The sequence below is a fragment of the Oryzias latipes genome, chromosome 8, assembly GCF_002234675.1.
Source record: "Oryzias latipes chromosome 8, ASM223467v1".
NCBI lineage: Eukaryota > Metazoa > Chordata > Actinopteri > Beloniformes > Adrianichthyidae > Oryzias > Oryzias latipes.
The window spans coordinates 19,827,128-19,840,523 of NC_019866.2; the positions used below are offsets into that span (position 1 = coordinate 19,827,128).

General features: G+C 38.2%; 1 long non-coding RNA gene across 1 annotated transcript in view; it reads left to right on the forward strand.

Moving 5' to 3' along the window:
- LOC110015514 overlaps window positions 1-13,396 on the forward strand; it is a 17,033-nt gene continuing 3,637 nt past the window's right edge. Inside the window, exons 1-2 of the long non-coding RNA XR_002290730.2 lie at window positions 1-533; window positions 1,399-1,528. This is a non-coding gene — a long non-coding RNA (uncharacterized LOC110015514). The remainder of the gene's footprint in view (window positions 534-1,398; window positions 1,529-13,396) is intronic.

The following is a 13,396-nucleotide window of genomic DNA, read 5'->3' on the forward strand; positions in this document are numbered from 1 at the left end:
CAGATAAGGAGCGCATTATGGTCTGTGGACACAACCGCAACGCTGTTCCTCTCTACAATGACCCCTTACATCGCTGCCATGCGACACACGGGCCCCCCAATCCAAAAATCACCCTTTTTTCCTTCTGCCACGGCTGGACTCTGATAAGGCCGCTCATGAGTGCATCTCTCTGTCCAATTCTTTCCCTTTTTTATCCTTCCACTTCCCCCTCTTTGCTTTTTTTTAATCTCAGGTGAATCGTAATCATGTGATCAAAAACGAGCGCCCCCTTCTCCCCCCTTAAGTAAAAAGACTGGTGAACAAAACACTGTTTTGTTTAAAGGAAAAAGAAAATAGGGGAAAAGGCTTGTTTCTGCTCTCCTAAAGACACTCTTTGTCCGACTTAAAGCCTGACACTCAGAAGGAGACGCTCCGGGAGCTGCGGGTGGAACTGGCCGGCTCCTGCAGCTCTGGAGCTGGGACATCTGAGCGCAACCCTGGGGATTTCGAGGCTCCCGCGGAGCTGAGGACGCGCGGGCCAACTCCAGTTTGATGTGAGTCTTTAGTCTTTATAAATATATAAAGATTATGTTGAACAGGAGGCTGGTACCATGTAGTGACGCGTTGTTAGGCTTATAAACCGCTCGATAGATACATATTTATTTCCGAATATTGTAGATTGTGGCTCAAAACATTTGTCCAATATCTTAATAACGACAAAGCATCTGGACTCAATTTTTTTGTTAAAATATCTCACTTCTAATTAACTTCTTTGGGGATTTTTTTGGATTAAAATAACCAAACAATATTGGAAATAATTAAAACCATCTTATTATATTAAAGAGAACAAAACTTTTATAAATAACCCCCCCCAGGTGTCCAAAATCTCCTGTTTAGTTTATTTCTTCCAGAAAAAATTAAAATTGAAAAATTTTGTTATTTCAAAATATTAAAACATATTGATATTATTCGATGTTGGGATGTTATCTTTTTTAATTTAGCTAAACATTTGTTAAACACTGTACCTGTTTTTTCATTCAACTTTACTTTCTTAAATGTTTTGCTTTGTAGCCAAATGAATTCATGTTTTTATTGAATTTAACAAGCTCTTCAATTTGAAACGCTTTTGCCCAAAGTAAACATCTTCTTGCACAAATGCAATTCAAAGCTAATTACATCAGTGAGCTGTCTTAAAAAACAATTACATCTAATTAGACACGCTTTGTCCTGTCTCCGTATAGTATTATAGTAGTAAATCAATTTATTTGAAATACAAACAATTAACTAAAAGATAAGTTAAATAAGAAAATAAAGGGGAAAACATAATTAGTTATTCCTTTTGGTGTCCCCCCAGAGGATCTTTTCTTTCCATTTGAACTATTTACATTATTTAAATCAAACTTGGATCTTATTTTGCAGATTGTTTGTGGGCGTTTGATCATGACTGGAGCCCCGGTGTTGTTTAAAAGCTGCTCCACACAGAACACCCTATACGTCCTAGAGAAGCATCGTCTCTTCTCCCCTCATGCACCTGTGCAGGACAAAGCAGGTGTGTGTCCCGCTAAAGTCGGTCAGTCAAGCCTGCACAAGGATCCGGCGCTCTGTTAACTGTGCAGTTATTAGGTCATTCATGTAATCAAGCCTGACTTCTATGTAACTCTGGCTTCCTCTACAGAGAAAAAGATCGGCAGAATTTTCTGCTGAGGCTTTCAGAGAAAACTATGAAAAATATCTTTAAGCTTTGTTTAGAGGTTTCTTGGCTACATGAGGTGAAATCAAACAGTGGCTGCTTTAATGAATGCCCTATTGTGTGCTGAGTTTCTCCAATGAGCAGCCAAAGGAAAGAATCTGGTTACTTGAGTTGTGTGAGGGGGAACATCTAAAGAAAACTGATACAAGGGGTGGGGGGTCTGGGGTCCCAGGTGAGAAGGAAAGAGGGAGAGTTTTGTTACTCTTGGGGGCTGGCTGATCTCTTCAGGTATTCTTTAATCATCCTTGTTGAATCGATGAGTTTTTCACAGTAAAACAACATGAAGAAGCTGCACGGACGTTACTTTGAAGCTTCCAATTGGAGGAATTTGTGCTAAAAGGCACTTGTTATGGTCATGTTGGCATTTTAGTCAATTCTGGTAATTTGGAGGATTTTAATGATAAAGAACGGATAGGAGTGTCTTCAGATAATGCATTAGTCAATAAATTTGCAAAACTTCAAAGCAATCATATGTATGTTTTCTGAATAAACCTGATTTTAACATTTTTTTGGATCTCCTGGAAAAGTGCTGGGTTTTACGAATCCGGCTAATTTTTGCAGAACCAAACATCCCCAGGATGTTTTTCAGAGCAGACACGCAAATACTTCTTATCGTTGTTAAAGGCAACAAAGACAGCATCCAGTTAAAAAGCAGATTCTCAAAACTGCAAAAACTGTGTCAGTGATGGTGGTTCAAGTCTACAAATAATTCACTTTTAAATGACAAAAACACTCAGCGAAGCCCTTCCATATCATCATATCTCCTCCTCCATGCTTTACAGCATGCACATATAAATATACTCAACTGTTTGTTTTCAAACCAGCTGTAAGTAAATTAAAGCTAAAGTTTCAAGTTGGAAATTAACTTTGGAGATTTTCTTCAGATTTACTGCTGATGTTCAACTACATGTTTTCATGATTTTGGGTGAAATTTCACCATTGAATATTTTTTAATGGACTGTTCTTTTCCTTTAAAAATAAATATTTCAACATTTTACTTTATTTGTCTTTCAATTGAACAGAAACTGAGTTTAAGCTTTAATTTAACATAGTGAACGTTTCTGTAGCTGGTTTTCGTGTTTAGATGAAAAGCGGTGATAATAACATTTTCATTGATTGATTGATTGATTCATTCATTCATTCATTAACATTATAGCAGCTGGATAGCACGGTTGGTTTCCTACCACGCAGGAAACCAGGGTTCGATTCCCGGAGGGGACTGAACAATGGTACTGGGGGCAATTACCATATCAATGGCGAGCAATTAACATCACCCAGTGAGGGCCCTTGGGCAAGACCCTTAACGCTATTGCCTCCCGAGCGCGGTTCGGCTGCGAAGAACAAATTTCCCATTGTTGGATAAATACAGTATAATGAAAAATGATTTTTTTTCATGCATAAGTGACTTCATTGAAAGATGTTGCCACAGGCTGCTCCTTTCCTGTCCTATTCATTTCAGTGAATCATATTTGACCTGACAAAGTAAAAACCACAGAGCTCCTTTAAATGTTGCAGCTGTAAAGAACCTGAGGAACATAGCTGATCATTTATAAAAGAAGACTTGTATTTTGACCCTTTCCAATGAAAATCATGTTTATTGGGTTTTTTAACATGTTCTTGTAGCAGTTTTCTCATGATGGGGGACATAAATATAAAATCATTTGAGGTTGAAATAACATTGTTGAGTATTTTTAAAATTTAAATCATGATACATCAGGAGCAGGATAAAAAATAAAAAGAAACGCCATTTGAAAAGGGCTTTTGGTTGTGATGTAGAAACTGAAATGGGTGGGCGAAAGTCTCCCTGCTCCGCTCCATTCTGACTGATACTTCCACTTGTAAAAAATTGCTCCTGTAATGTTATGTCTTTACTTTCCTCGTCTGAACTGGCACCTGGCTCAAAACTACACAGCTGGATAGCTCCAATGTTGCTCACCATTTTTATTCCACTAGTAATGTTAGGTTGGGGCTGTGAGGGGCTGTAAGCTGGCGGGAGAGACTGTAAACACAAAGGGATGATGGGATATCAGCGGAGGCTTTCTTCCACACCAAAGGTCTCGCCCTCAATTTAGAGGGGAATTTCTATTCCTAGAAAACAACATGTTTATTTTGATTTTGGATAAAAATGGCATAATCATAATTAAAAGACCACTGGGAACACTTTTACAATAGATCGAAAAATGATTGGAGTAGGACTTTAAACAAATAATCTTAACAATGGTGCCTTCTGTCAGGGTTTTGACTATTTCTAAACAAAGACAAGAACCACACTGGAAACGAGAATTTTTGTTAGACTTCTGCTGGAGAGACAGTCTGTCACAGCGAAAAGCTGCAACAGAGGTGCTCTGGATTCCAAGTGCATGCAGTCTGTTTTTATTGTAGGCAGGGGTTGATTACATGAAAGTGGGTCATTCAATCAGGCAGAACATCATATCATAACATCATATCTTGTATAATCAGCACTTTGCACGTCAGTGTTTTCTCACTAAAAAAGACAGAACTGAGACTCAATCATATTAGGGTGATAACTGCATGTGTGAGCAAATGATTACTCCATAAACTCTATCATCTTCATTAGAACTATCTATAATGTATTTAAGTGGTTATTTCCAAATAAAGCTAAATGGATGTTTTATCATATCTTATTGCACAAAGTATAAATCCAATACTGTCCCGTTCGAAGTGTTAAACTGGGTGAAACAAAAAAATCCTGAAGTTTCAAATACAACGGACATGAAAAGTTGAAACTTAAGACCTCCAGAAAGACCTCAAAGTGTCCCTTTTAGAGATCAAATGCAGATATTTTTTGTCCACCAGCCTCTTTCGTAAAAATTTGATATAGTGTACTAATCGGCCAGATTGTTCAGATTTCATGGAAAGGTTTGGAAACTCCCAAACAGCTCATCTCTGTGGGATGAGGGAACATGCTTGAGAAATGATAATTGGGCGGAATGAGAGGCGAGGGATGCGGAGATTGAGTCATTTGGATAAAAATGCCGAAAACGATGTTGAAGAATTCCGGTGGGAACAAGGACGTCCTTTGTGGGACGGTTTCTGCCGCATGTCTGACTGCCTGCTGTTTGGAGGATCATCCCCCCAAAAATGTTCAGTTTTAGTGAGTCTCTCACACAACAAGGATTCCCATGCAATAATCAGGTTTACTGGCATCTTGGTTTACAGGTCAGAATAACAAGCGCTGGAAAAAGTATTTCGTTTTTCTACATTTATAAATTCAAGGTTTATGTACTTACTGTTTTAAAATGTAATGTATTCATTTATTGTACAAACATTTGCAAGTAAGACATCACACTTATATTTGAAACCAATACAATGGAGTTTATAAATAAATATAAAGCAACAATGTTAAACAGAGTTTTTTCAATAATAGTAATATTAATAATAATAATAAACTTTATTTGTATATGACCTTTCAAGATAAATTTCACAAAGTGCTTCACAGTAAAACACGGTAAAACACAGAATGTAAAAAATAATTATGAAAAAGCAATTTTAAAAAGACCGGTTTTTAGCTGCTTTTTAAAAGAAAACACTGAGTCTGCAGATCTGAGGCTGAGAGGAAGGGAGTTCCAGAGGTATGGAGCCACTGCTGCAAAGGCTCTGTCACCTTTGGTCTTTAACCAGGTTCTCTTTTACCAACCAGCAGACCCAGGTCACATGATCTCAGGGACCTGCTGGAACCCTACGGCTGCAAAAGGTCTTTTATATAGACCGGTGCTCGTCTATTAAGAGCTGTGTATGTCAAAAACAGGATTTTAAAATGCACTTGAAAACGGATGGGGAGCCTGTGCAGCTAAATTAATAACGGGGTGACATGTGAAAACTTGGATGAATTAGTTAAAAGCCTTGCAGCAGCATTCTAGACAACCTGGAGCCGTTACAAAGATTTCTTTCGCTTAAACATGTGAAGATGGAGTTGCAGTAATCAAGAAGAGAAGACATAGAAGTGTTGATGATCATCTTCATCTCAGAACGCGACACAATTGGACTCAGTTTTGCAATGTTTTTAAGATGATAAAAACAAGAGCGAACAAGTGACCCGACATGAGAATAGAGGGATAAAACCGGGTCGAGAGTCACTCCAAGGTTCCTGACAGAGGGCTTGATAGAGGATGCAAGTGGACCAAGCCACTGGACTATCTGAGGGAGGCAACTGTCAGGAGCACAGATCAGGACCTTAGCTTCGGCTTCATTTAGTTGGGGAAAGTTATTATTCATCCATCTCTTGACTGACACCTGCGTAAAATCTGTATTTTAAAAACATCCCAGGGTTTAAAAGACACATAAAACTGAATATCATCAGCATAAAAATGATAAGAAATATCATTAAAAGAACTTAAAATTTGCTGCAAAGGCAGCAGTTATAAAATGAACAATAAAGGTCCCAAAACTAAGCCTTGTGGCACACCAGAAGTGAGGGATGTGGAAGAGGACTCAAACTTTTGCTCTCTCATTTATCATTTGAAGACATAAAAAGGTTTGTAAAAACTTTGTAAAACTAATTTTTTATTTAAAATGTTGAAAACACACAAAACAAAGATTTAAAAAGTATTTGTTATTACCTTCATAATGATCAGAAAAGACAACCAAAGACAACAAAGTCACTACTTTTCCCACATATTTTAATCCTGACCAAAACATAGCAGCATTATAATTCTCTTGGTATCTAATTTTTTTGTGGCTGATGAGGAACAGCAGTTTGTTGCAGTATTTGGTTAAAAAAATCCTTCATTAAGTGAATAACTAAGTTACTTTGTCTTTCTGCAGAGTGGCAGTAGAAAATTAAAAATTCACCTCAGTGTTGTGGGCAGGACTGTTGGTGCAGGTAACCCTACCCCCATTTCCCATCATCCATCTGTTACACTCTGTCCCGCTAGCTTACAGTCCCTCATTCCCTCAATCTGACATTATGGTACAACAGAAATGGTTCGCTATAATGGAGCTATCCAGCTGTACAGTTTTAAGCAAGATGCTAGCTTGGACAAGGAAAATGAAGACGTTCATGAATTTATTTGTCTACAAGTGGATGCATCAGAAAGGAGAGGAGCAAGGAGCTTGTGGCCTGCTGATTGTAGCACCCAGGTCACTGCAACAAGCTTTTTAGACAGCATTTTTTCATCTGCTCCTGATTCACAATAACTTGAAAAGAGAAATACTCAGAAATGTGATTTTAATTTTAATTTTTGTCATAAATGTCCTCCATCATCAGAATAACGCCATAAGAACATGTTAAAAACGCCAAAAATACCATTTCCATTGCAGTGGGTCTGTAAGTTTTCATGTGTTTAGATCAGTTCAAAGCTGTGATCTGATCAAACGTCCTCTTTCACTGCCAGATTGACATCTCACAACATATCTGACTGAGTCACATCCTCACCACCTGACCTTCAGCCTCAGCATCGCTGAAGTCAGTTTTGAGCGTCTCCACTTTGATAAAAGTCTGTTTGCTTGAGAAAATCAGGCAGAGCAGTACGAGGAGTAAGGCTTTTCTTTTTTTAAGAGGGGACATGAAAAAGATGTCACTTTCAAATCATGAGTTTTTCTCAGAACATTGAATTAAACAGCGTGAAAGGGTCTGGGGCCCCCAGGGACCAGGGGAGGTTGGTTGCAAAGTTCCTCAAATCAAAGAGTTCCTTGTTTGACACTGGGAGAGGCGGATGAAAGGGAAGAAAGAGAGTTTGCGGAGCATCGGTCCCCTCTGCAATCGCCTTTTCGCCCCGCGGCCCTCCCTAAATCTGCCCATGTGAGCCGGGGTTCAAACACAGGACCTACAGCTGCTTTGCAGCGCAGCGCTGACAGCCTGACACACAAACACGCAAAACAGGTACAGATAAGAGCTACCTGCTGGATCTGTGCGAGTATTACACAGGAAAAAAGGCCTTCTCAAAACAAGTTAAAAAATATAGAACACAAGATGTTTTTCTTGTTAGAAGTGAAAAAAATCTGCCAATGGAACTAATAGAATTTGTCTGGTTAGGATTCCTCAAAGTAAGTTGTGATGTCCCGCACTTTTAAGACGAAATCAACCGTGACATTAGATATAGACATTCCTATGTAGGTTTATTGCTCAGATAATTGAAAATATTAGGTAATAAAATAAATTTGTGTTGGTAATTAAAATATGTTTTAAAATAAGTACATTTATACATATATCCTTATTCTTAGAGCAATTAAAGTAAGACTAGGATCAAAAATTTTAAGATAAAGTTAGCAAAATTATGTGAAAATTACAAGTTTAAAAAAACTAGTTTCATCAGAGATATTACTTAAAATAAGATGCTTTTAAGATCAAATAACTCAATAAAATATATGTATTCAAGATTTCTTGTCTATAACAACTTATTACATTTTACTGAGAAGTTACTAGTCTGACAGTTTTGTGTTTTGTCTTGTATCATGTGCAAACACATATTTAAAATAGAAACTAGAAAAAAATACTATTTTAATGCAAGTAATTCAAATTGTGGTTGACAAAAATTCAGATTAGCTCCAAACAACTGCATTGTTCATTGGAGCAGATCAAGAAAGACCCCGTCTTAAAAGTCAATATAACAGACAGTAGATTTATAATAATAATAATAAGAAGAAGAAGAAGAAGAAGTATGATACATTTATTTTATTAGGCGCCTTTCTCAGAACTCAAGGTTGTCGAACAGGGATAAAAGCACAAATTTAAAAGATGTTAAAATAAAAGTTTAAATGGAAGGATGCATTGCCGGAAAAGTCTGAAAAGATGAGTTTTGAGGCTGGAGATCAGTAGAAGGCAGCTTCTTTAGAAAGTATTTAATGACCGTGTCCCACACAAGACTTAGATGGATGTTCATCCCTCTGCATCACAGGTGAAAAGTTCTCGATTTTGTCCCACTCTGGAATCAATAATTTACATCTATTCAATTTTTTCCTACAAAACTCTCTACATGTAAAAAGTTGTGTTAATCAATGAATGTGTAACTTTCAAGCTACGGACACACAGGGCATGTGACAACCATGAGCGTTCTTGAGCGCGAGTTTAGCCTGTGGTGTTCATACTGGACAATCAGGAAGGGGCTTCTTCTTCTTTTTTTCTACTGTGTACTAGCGCATGTCTGCCATCTACAGTTGGAAGCCGTGAAGTTTCAAAGTGGTGCAAATCTGGTGAATCTTTCTCCAGGATTTTTCTTTCACAGCTCAATATAAAGTATTAAAGGTGTCCCTGGGTCTGCATGTGTTGGTGGTTGTGAGCCCTGTGACAGACTGGCGGCCTGTTCAGGGTGTACCCTGCCCTTACCTAACAGCCAGGACAGACTCCGGCAACCCAGTGACCCCAAAAGGGATATAGTGGGTTTGGAAGATGGATGGATGGTCTCAGATTCTGCTGAATATTTTAAATCCTAAAACATAGCATTTTGGTAAACACCAAGACAGAAAAATGTCCAGACAAGTCTTGTTTACATGCTATTGGTATTTAAGTTGAACTGACAAAAGGTTAAAAGGCTGAGTTTTGGCTTCTTTTGATGGTTTTTGATCCAAATCCCTTTCCCATCGTTTTTTTTTCTTTGTGTTGCAAAGTAAGGTTGCAAAAAAAAAAAAGATTTCTGTGAATTTTGAGTTCAATAACCAGTGCAGTTAATGTAAGTTTCACTAAAACTAAGAAATTTTAGTAAACTAGCAGAAGTTTAAGTCCATGTGAGTCAAACTAGACAGCATCTGAACTGCAGCCCAGATCAAAGAATGAAACAGCAGATTGTTCTGTAGCTTTTCCAGCCACAAAAAAGGAGATTTGCTATCTTTGTTGCTACAGTCTAAAAGATCTTTTAAAAGAAGTTTGATTAAGATGTCATTTAGAAAAGAAAAGAAAAGAAGCAAGAGCAAGGAAAACAGCAGAAATGCACATGTCTTCTGATGATCACAAATGATCACAACCACACTGATGTCCTAAAGTTTTATCGTGTAGAGATTTAAGGACTAAAACACGTTTTTGAGTCTGATTGTCATGTTGTGCAAATGTTTGAGGCTAAAGATATTTAAAGCGTCACACCATATTTTGGAAGAAAGATGTGTCTTAGCAGAAAAGGCTCCTTCAGGGGAAAAAAGAAAAGACAATGGTGTATCCAATACTTTAAACTGGTCGTTTTAATTTGAGTGAAATCTTGTTTTCTTCCGTATTTTACGCATGTTTCCTGACAATCACATGCAGTACAGGTTTGTCTAAGTGAAAACATATTGGTAAATTTTGATAGAATTCTCTATTGATTATCCCAGCCCTGTTGAATAGACATTCTGAAAATGAAAGTAAAACAGCCAAGCATTTAGTGTTTTCTTGAGGAAAAATGATCAAGTAAGTTGACAAAAATTCACGAATACTTTCTTCAGGTCGATTTTGAATTGTTTGCTGTCAGTTTGCTTACGGTAAATTAGAAAATATCCCTGTCCCATTAGGATGTAAGAAAAAGTGTTAAAAAGAATCTTTAACAATATAATTATAATCCAGATGAAGAGATGGAGGTGAGCACAGGTCCAGAGGAAGATTGAGAAAGTGCTAAATGTAAGGGCATGTACTTCAGGGCACAAAATGACAGAAACTCCTGGTAAATTCATAAACATTCTCATGTGACATGACAGATTTGAAATTAAAGACAAAGAGGAACAGGAAGGAGTCGGTGACAGAGCAGAGGTGCATTGTTGCCTCGGGGGGAAAATAAAGAAAGTGGTGATCTGGAGGAGTGTAAATCCCAGGAGCGAGATGGGAAAAGCCAGATTGTGATGGATACTCTCTGACACAAACAGAAACACACACACATCCCATAATAAGCATGCTAACAGGCTGTAAAATGGCCCACACAAAGGCTTACTGTTGAGTCTCTGTTGCTCACTTCCGAGACAATGCACAATATGGGAGTGGGAGTGGGAGCCCCCAAATCACCCTAATATCCGATATGGCCCAGCATGACCATTCACTCACTCACTGACTTGCTAATGAAAGTCCGATAGCCTGGAGGGGAGGGTTACTGAGCTGTGTGCCCTTCGTCCTCATTTCCCTCGTTTCATCTTCTTAGTCTCAAACCGATTCAGCCTCTCAGTCCTCCTGAGGTTCAGAGGTCCAACATGGAGGCTGATTTTGCTTAGAGGATTCCCCTTCATGCATGGGAACCTCCTGACTGACAGACAGGTGTATGTAATTGAAGAAAGATCAAAACCAGAGATCCATGAGGCTCAGAGCAGCAGCTGCTTATTATTCGGACACAAATGAACTATTGATATTCAAAATTTGGATATAATAAGCTGAAACAGCTGACTGAGAGCTTTCAGTCAAAAAAGTAATGTTTAAATTACACTGTTTGTCAGGGGAACCCAGAAGGGAACGTAATTGATTTTCCATAAATATAAAAGCGCTCTGAGTTGTTTGAGGTCTGAGAAAATTTCAATTCTTCTTGACGTTACAGAACTGATGGTGGTCACCATCTGACAAACTAATCAGGTCCAAAAATCTGGACAGAAAAACTCCTCACAAAGCCAACTTTCTGTATTTGTAATATTGATATAGTTTCTAAAACTAAAATCTTGCACGGTTAACCAAGATTTTAGGGTTCAATAGGGTCCCCTGACGTAACTTACTTGGGATATTTTCATGTTGAGCCTGTTATGTATAGTTAAAATTAACCCAAGTTAGGTTGTTTTCAACCCAACTCTGAGGTTAAAAAGGGACTAACTTTTTCTGGTTTATTTGAACTCCAGAAAAAAAAAAAACTCAAGAAAAAGAATAAATTGGGTTAAAATGAAACCACTTCAACCCAAAAAAATAGTATTGCTCCAATAAGAAACCCAAAAATATACCCCAACATAACATCAATAACCCACACATTGAATTGAAGAAATAAGTGTTTTAAGAGTGCATGCAGCCTTTTACCATGAAGTGAATAAAGGATGTACTTTGTCCTGCTAGTTTTCTGTAGATTAGTGCCTCCAACTCCACTTTACATCACATTTATCTTTTTGTACCTTTTTGAATTTGCACTTTGGGTTTCCTTTATCTTTCTTACTTAAAATGTCCTTTTTGTCACTTCTCTGGTTCACTTCCTCTGTTCTACCAGCGAAAAAACTCTGTCTGCTTTCAAACCTTTGCTCAATTGCACCCAGATTCTGTTGCAAACAAAACGCTTCAGTTGAGTGCAGAGTTTACTGGTACTCTAGAGTTGAGGTTGGCTTCTCCACCTGCCAGACTACCAGATGAGCATAAGCATTTTAATTCACCTTCTTATAAGATGAATGAATAGAAAGCTGGACCTGCTAAGAACAGACCTGAAAAATGTTGTAGATGTGGCAAAAAAGTAAAAAAACTGTGAAATAAATACATCACTTATTTGCCATAACAACTCTTATGAATCAGTTAGAGCTCTTTCTTTTAAATGCTGCTACATCTATAAGCGAGAAGCAGCAAATCAGAGGATGTGTGATCTTCTCTATTGTTAAACTGTGTTTGACTTCAAATGCATCAATACACCAATCAATCTCCATGTGTTCTGCGCACATTGACTCTACGGTGCAAGTGGTGTAGCCAGAACCTGGACTCAGTCCTGAACAAAACGTCCCTCCACAGGTTCAGGTTTCAGTGCCCAGGTTGCTGACAGGGGCACAAACTGGGCTGATGGTGAAGGTCAGTCATGGCGGACCTTCTGGTAGCGTTTTGAGTCTGGAGATCAGCTGTGTGACATCCGTACTGGGGGAGAGTCGTCAGCCATATCATCCTGAAAACCTTGACTACAAATTTATATAATATAAATGTTGCTATCTAAGTGCTGACAGGATCACAAAAACTTTTTCCGGGGTTTTATCTCGGGATACCCGATGAAGCAGGGAGTGCTGTTACTCAGAGGGCCTCCACCGCCAGAAGATCAGAATAGGAGAAACAGAAGCAACAAAAACAGTAACAGATTTATTTTTATCTGTAAAATCAACAAACTCAGCTCTGCTGCTCATCCAACAAATTTAGTTTTTTTTCAATGTGGCATCTTAAGAGGGAAATAAAATGGCTTTCCACCAGCATGGAGTTTACAGCCAAGAAGCAACGACACAGCAAAGACAAAATCCATCAAACACAAAGCAGCTTGTTTGCAGGCTTTTGCGAAAAGTTAAAATCTGAATCAGGCCAGAGTCTGATGTTAATGTGTCCCTGCTGTTTGGACCGATCAGAGCTAAGGTCTGTCATTTAAATATATACTTTAAGTAACAATGTAAAGCTGTGAGCATGTATGCATTTTGTCCTACATTATTCTGTTTGCAAACACTTCACAGCCTGTTGTGCATTTGGGGATTGTGTTATTTGCCTTTTGTGAATTTTGTGAATTCTGTTTTCTGAAAGAAATGTATTTAAACTCTTCTCTCAGCTGGTATTTCAGCTGTAACCCTTGTGCTATCTTAGATGACCCCACCCTTACATTGACGTGTTCTCTCTACCATGACAAAGGTGGATAAAGGTGGAAAGATTTCATGTAATCCATGGACACCAATGAAGATCACAAATCATTGAAGAAAAAAGGTTCAGAGCACTGTCTAGTGGGTCTAGATGACCCAACTCCCAACGTTAAATAAAGTCTGGTGTTGTTTTTCCAGCAGAGGGCACTATATGAACACACAAGGAAAGCTTTTCAGACTTTGGCACCCAATTAGATT